This window comes from Gambusia affinis, linkage group LG17 (genome assembly GCF_019740435.1).
Source record: "Gambusia affinis linkage group LG17, SWU_Gaff_1.0, whole genome shotgun sequence".
NCBI lineage: Eukaryota > Metazoa > Chordata > Actinopteri > Cyprinodontiformes > Poeciliidae > Gambusia > Gambusia affinis.
Genome location: NC_057884.1, coordinates 23110411 through 23117535, shown reverse-complemented (window position 1 = coordinate 23117535; position 7125 = coordinate 23110411). Strand labels below are relative to the sequence as shown.

Genomic DNA, 7125 nt, shown 5'->3' with positions numbered 1-7125 from the left:
TTGATCTGATCTCTTGATTTATGTTCACTCATATTCAGAGAAATTCATCTTTTATAGTGTGGTATATATATCAATTAATTAATTTGATTTGATATTAGAACATTCAGAGCCTCTGATTAAGGCAGTGATAAAATAAACAATGAAAGCTTACAAGGGGTGTCCAAAGTGTGGCCTGGGGGCCATTTGTGGCCCTTGGATTAATTTTGTGTGGCCCTGACCACAATTCAAGAATTGCACAAATTTGGCCCTTTAAGACTTTTTTCTTTCTTTTTTTTTATGTCATTTCACCAAATGTCCAGCAAATCCTGCTAAATACTTTTTGGTGTAGTTTCTGGTGCAAATATCTTCGTACATTTTAAATAAAACTAACGTAACTTTTCAGCAAGGTGAATTTAAGTCAGTAATTCCTTAATCCATCCATCCATCCATTATCTGAACACCCTCCTTCCCTAATGGGGTCGGGAGGGTTGCTGGTTCCTCTCCAGCTGCGTCCCGGGCGAGAGGCGGGTTCACCCTGGACAGGTCGCCAGTCTGTCGCAGGGCAACACAGAGACACACAGGACACACAACCATTCACACACACACACCTAGGGAGAATTTAGAGAGCCCAATTAACCTGACAGTCATGTTTTTGGACTGTGGGAGGAAGCCGGAGAACCCGGAGAGAACCCACCATGCACAGGGAGAACATGCAAACTCCATGCAGAAAGACCCCCGGCCGGGAATCAAACCCTTCTTGCTGCAAGGCAACAGCTCAACCAACTGCGCCACTGTGCAGCCCGTAATTCCTTAATATTGATTTTTAAAAGTTCTGTTTCCACTGGCAGATATTTTTCACATGTAAAAATAACCAGACTAATGTTTTATCATCTGAGAAGGATTTTGTGCAAAAAATTGTAATGAACATATTTTGTGTAGCTCAGACTTTGGTTGCTAGGTAACAGGTGGAATTCCACTGAGGTTGCTAGGTAACTGGGGCAGATTATTTCACCTGCAACAAGACATTTTCCCCACATTAGTGAAATAAACTGCTACTGGACACAATGCTTTTTAATAAATTCTACATTTTTGTCTTGCTGAAGTTACTTGCAAGTTAATTTAGTTTTATTTGATAGTTTTATTTGAAGTGCACTAAGGTATTTGCACTAGAAACTACAACACACTTGGTGTGTTTTTGTAGTGTCTCCCAGCGACTTTCAGCCTTGTTGTTATCAGCTGACAGAAGTGTGTGTGTGAAAGGCAGAAGACAGAACGTCGTCAGATACTGAAGAACCCGTCGACAGGAAAAGGAGGCGGCTCTGCTCCTTCCTGTTCGGCGCTCGCAGCGTTCCTGCTCCAGTCCAGCTTCCTGTCCGAGTGAATTCCCAGTATTACTGCTCCAGTATCTGTTCCTGGATCTCGTCGTCGAGGGAACGAGGCGCGGCGCCTCGACCCGACCCCACAGGGACCGAGGAGGTTTGGTTGATGCTGAGCAGAACCTGGTCTGATCCCAGCAGGAAGATCTGAGCCAACGACTGGAGGGGTCAAAGGTCACGGAGGGAAACACACTCCATCCATCCATCCATCCATTTTTGTTGCTGTATTTGTTATAAAAAATAAAATTAAAATAAAGACTATGAGGATAAAGTTATAAAGGTTCCATTATTGAAATGCTGCATAAAATCAGACATAGAAAAATTCATTAAGGATTTCCTGTCTTTTTAATTCAAAGTACAGAAATAAGAGCATAATCTGGAATCAGTTCAACATTACATTTTATTTTAAATAAAAAAGATTTTATTTTATTTTTAAATTATGCGCCATAAATCAGAGTTCAGTCCGCCTGAATGTGTTTTCCTTTACAGAGCAGTTGGGTCAGAAAGGCCTTTTTTGAATCCCGCTCAGTAAATCTGTGATGAGTCAGAGCAGCGATACCATCAGCCGCACCTACTGCAGTTTCAACTGCACACCTGAAATCACTAAGCCACGCCCACATACCTGCCACGACCAGGAAGAGCGATTATATGGACTTCTCCAAAACATTCACCGATATCTTTCCCAGCTGAAGACCCCTTCCTAGCCCACCTCCTCCCCGTCCGGGCCGGTAGTTCGGGATAAAACCTGCGTTGGACCGGGAGAACCGGGAGAACCGGGAGAAAGACGCGGTTTCGCCAGGTGAGTACTCCCTGTTCTGTCCGCTCAAATGTCGCCTCTGTGGGGGTTTTTCCGTGTTTCTCAGCCATGTTGGGTCAGAATACCGACACAGACCGATAAATAATGACTCACTTAGAGGGTTTTAAGGTGTAATAACCACCTTTAGTGCGTTTTAAGGTGGAATTAAAGGTTTAATTTCTGGTAATTTTGACCCACTTCGTGTCCAGGCCGCGGTTTTGTTGGCGTTCGTCCAGGAATAAACGGAATCTGTTTGTCTGAGGCCTGTTAGCTTCAGGTGTGTTATTAATGAGATGAAGACACAGTTATTCTCTATATTTAACCTCTAATACGGTTTGTATTAGATATTAAACACAATTTTCTATATTTAACTCCGGTTATTTCTCTCACTTTCACATTTTGTGTCTTTTTCATGAGTAAAGGAATATTTAAAGAAATAATCTAATTTATTCACTTAGCTCTTTAACTTTTAAGCCTAAAGCATAAACTGAGGTTCCATACTTTTGCTTTTTTTAGCTGTAAAAATGACGGAAAATGTTTTAGACCTGGAAGTTTCAATATGTGGCAATTTTTCAAAATTTACTGGGTTAGTATAAAAATGGCTTTAAATGAGAAAAAGATAAAAATGTGGAATTTTATTTTGTGGCTTTTAGAGCGGAATAAACAATGGAGATGTACATAATTTGGTATTAGAATAAAGATTGAACAGTGAAAATCACATTATTTACAAACATAATGGAGAATTTGTCTTTAAAATGTTACTAAATACTTATTTATGCTTCCTTTAGTAGACTGGCTTTTAATATTTTTATTAACATCATTTACTGTTTCTGATAACAAAAATAAAATCCTATAAATATTTTCAGCTTTCTGTTTTTTACTAAACATTTCCCCCAGTTTTTGTTCTTTGTTTTTTGCAAAACCAGTTTGATGTTTGGATTTTGAAAGTTTTGAAATAAAAAAAAGGTTATTTTAATTACAAAATATTTAAATAATATTAGTTTTTAGATTCCTAAGAAATTAGTTAAAAAGACAACAAATTTCAAATTTTCTTCAGAATTTATAAAATATTTAACCACATCTTTAAAGTTACAAAATACATTTTTATACTATGGCAGAAATACTAAAAAAACCACATCTTTTTAAATTGGTCATTGGTGAGTATTTATAACTTTCTAAGCCATTTGTTACACAGTATGCTAACTCTAAAGTGCTACATCGACAACATATGTAGCAAAAGCTAATGCTAACGCTCTGTACCAGCAAAATATTTAGCAGGAGCTAAAGCTGTTAGATACTTTATTTATGTTTGTCTTGTTCTCTAATCTCCATGTTTTATTTTGTTTTTTGTTTTAAATAAAGTTATTAAGGAAAAAAAAGATTGAGGGGCGGAAATGGAACTGCTGTTAAAACAGTTTTCACCCCTTCAAAATAAGAGCGTGAATACAAACATCTACTTCTTGAAGGATTCTTCAGAACCAAGATTTCAATAAAGATGTTGAACTTTATTCAGTTAAAAGTTACAACACAGCCAAATAAAGTAGCATTTCAGAATTAGATTAGGAAGTTCAGTGCGATGAAATGTTTGCAAAAGCGCTATAGGCTAAAAATGAGCTCCTCTGTTAGCGCATTAGCAGATAACCACGACTGGATTTTTGGTGTAAAAAGAAAAGTTGAGGCTGTGCTCATTTTAGTAGCCCAAAGGGAAGAATCCTATTTGACTCAAATGATTTTATTTCCTTTAAATAACACAGAAAAATGTGATTATATGATGAAAAACTTCCTGTTTGTCTTTAAATTCCTGATATTAGTCGTTTATTTGTAGGTTTATGATCCGTTAGTCATTTCTAATCGCAGAAACTAATTCAGTTTTAATTCCATTTCCTCTTTTTTTTGTTCCCGACCTGCTGATGTTCAGTTCTTGTTGTTGTTTTATTGGTTTTTGACAAACATAAAGCCCCTTTTTGAGTGTCGTAATGGAGGCTTATGGACGTTGTTTACATGCTGATCGGTCGAACCGGTTGGAGAACCTGCTTAATGAGTCACATTTCTGTCCTCATTGCTAAACCTGAACACTTCAGAGAGAAGTGGGCTGGCAGGGAGGTTCTGGCTGCAGTTTCCCACTGAACAGAGGAAGAAGAAATGTTTTTTTTAATGGGTTAAGAAGAGCAGTGAGGCCTGCTGGTTCTAAAATATTAGATCCTCCCTCTGTTTTTGTTATGGATCGGCGCAGCAGGGAGGAGTTTCTTCAGCGTTTGCCAAGCATTCCTTTGAATAGAAACACTTTAATCTGTGAAGTCCTGGCCAGCGTTTCTCAGCATTCATAACACAATGAAAACTGAGCTTAAACTTTAATTTTAAATACAGTCTGAGTTGTTTAAATCACCCAAACTAACAAATTAGACAATTTCAAGAGACTTAAACTGGACAAACGGGTCAGAATTAAATCCAGATATTAAATCTATAAACTGAACTTAAGTTATTGATATAAAATGCAAAGTGATCGTTAAGATTGCAGATGCTTTGAAAACGATCGGATACATTTACAAATTATTTCCACATATGAAAGAGATTCAGATCTGATTTTACTTTATATTTACTGAATAAAAATAAATCTTTTTCTGTAAATATCTTCAGCTTCACCTGCTTCAAATTATGTAAAAAAGTATTTTAAACATCTTTTGTTGTCTAATAATTAATCAATTAATGCATAAAATAATCATCAGATCAGTTCTAGACCTCGTTAAATCTGGCAGATTCTTCCTTTACTACCAATAATCACTAAAGTAATGCTGCTGTACTGGATTTTATTTCCTTATTTAAATGTTTTTGACATATTTTAATGTATTTATGATGTGGCAGAAAAAGGCTTAAGAGGTTAAATGAAAAGTCTTTTTGTTTTTGTTTGATTTATTGTCAGATTAATCAGTCATTAGAATAATCATTAACCCTGATGTAAAAGGTAGTTAACATTCAGGTTTTTCTCGTTCCTGTGAACAATGCCAGGGTTTTTCTCCTCCAGTTGCTGAAAACCAGAAACGGTATCGGATAAGTTGCTTATTGCCTGTCGTTCCTCTGCTGAAGGAAAGAGAAAAAAACAACTTTTCTGTCCCTGCAGATTGAAAAATCAGACATTTTTTCCCGTCCATCATCCCTGATGATCCCGACTCCACCTGTGCGGAGCATGTGCTCCCTCCCCGTCGATCTCCCTCGCCCACTTCCTCCCTCTCTCCCTTCTCACGCTCCGGCCACAGATTTGCGGCTGGCATGTGTCCCTCCATCTGGGCCGCACATGCACCGCATTTGGAGGTTGCATAATGGCCGGCGGCCGGGGGAACGCGGCGCCACCGAGCCACTGATCCACTACGCGACACGTGGGGAAGTGACAAGTCCAGAGAAACGAACTGCTTATATAAAGGCATTAAGAAAACCAAGCAACTCCTGCCGCATTCGCTCAGCCGGTTGAGGAATTAAAAATAGAAAGTTGGTGAGAAGCAGAAAGCATGCAGCGACAAAGGAGAGAGCTGCAGGGTTGAGTAACGCTCAGTCGTCTTCTGTCATTAATAATGGGAACTTCACTGACACTTTTAGTCCTTAATGCAAAATTAAAGTCATCTGCTACATATTTTGGAGATGAAATCAGTTTAAAACGCCTTTAAATATCATTTTGGGAGGTTTTTTAGCTTCAAAATTAATTTTGATGCCTTTGGGGCTGAAACCATTGGATTAGTTGTGATTAATCAATGATTGAAGCATCAACTAATTTAATAATTTGTTAATTAAATGCAATATATATATACTTAAAACAAAAGCCAACAAAATATCCAGATCAAACTCGGATCGGTTGAAGTGAACTCTGATTCGGTTCGACTACGTATGTGAACGCCAAGCGGACTGAGACCGTTCCAGAAGCAGGAAGTGGACTACAGCGCAGGGCATTCTGGGAAAATACAACCTAAACATTCTCATTAGCCTAGCGCTAGTGGTTCATCTGACTTGGTCCAGTGTGAAAGAGAAACACAGCAGCTGGAAATGTAACAAATGTTGCAGTTTTGGTCCCCAGTTGAACCAAATTATGACAAAGTGCAAAACTCTCCAGATGAAAACATTTTATAAAAGAACATCCTAAACGTGAACACAACGATGATTACTATCTCAATTTATTCCCACTTGTTGTTGTGATGGTTTTCTTCCTCTTTGTTGTTGTTTTTCCTGCTTTGTGAAATCTGCAGCAGCTCTCCTGGCCGTAATCCAGAGGCCCAGGCTGGTCCAGCATAAATCCCATTTGGAGTTGCATTAGCTGGCATCTCATCAGGAGGGCACATAGATTAATATTTTATTATTTGAACCCCCAGGACACGCATATCTGCTGTCATCTGGAGACTAGATGGTGGATTATTAATCTGGCTCTGCTGACTTTACGGTGCAGAAGTTTATTTTTAAAAACTTTATGCTTTAAAAAGGTTAATCCAGAGATGAAAATGTGAAAACATGAAGGAAGAGATGATGAATTTATACTTTCTGAGCCTGGTGGGTGTTTGAGCAAGTCGGGACCAAACGGTGCAACAAACCTCAGCACATTCTTGGCTGGTCGTTCTGTCTGATGAAACGACTCCAGTTTTACTTCAGGCTGCTTCTGAATGTTGTGCAAGTAAAATCCTGACATGAAGCAGCGTCATAATTCATGGTAAACATACAGATAACCAGCATGGAAACTGTTTAATTTAGTTTATTTCATCATAATATACTTTATTATTGCTTATTTTAGCATTGCTTTCATATTTAGCTTAGCTTATCTCTGTTTAGCTAACCTTATCTTAACTTGATTTAGCATAGCTTAGCTTTTTTTGACTTGTCTTTTTTTATCTTCTAGTTAAATTTATCTTAGCTCACTTATTTTTTAAATCACAGTTTAGCCTTGTTTAGTTTACGTTTTTGTTTTAGGTTATTAGCTTTGCAAATCTTATTATGGCT

The 7125-nt window shown here is 37.9% G+C and overlaps 2 protein-coding genes across 2 annotated transcripts in view; one reads left to right on the top strand and one right to left on the bottom strand.

Annotated features, from left to right (window-relative positions):
- Positions 1 to 7125, bottom strand: part of LOC122846992 (NLR family CARD domain-containing protein 3-like) — a 165289-nt gene that overhangs the window by 66518 nt on the left and 91646 nt on the right. The gene's annotated exons all lie outside the window — the stretch shown is intronic.
- The window catches only part of tjp2a (tight junction protein 2a (zona occludens 2)), a 40881-nt gene continuing 35681 nt past the window's right edge, over positions 1926 to 7125 (top strand). Inside the window, exon 1 of the mRNA XM_044144309.1 lies at positions 1926 to 2154. The gene's annotated coding sequence lies outside the window, so the exon portion shown is untranslated. The remainder of the gene's footprint in view (positions 2155 to 7125) is intronic.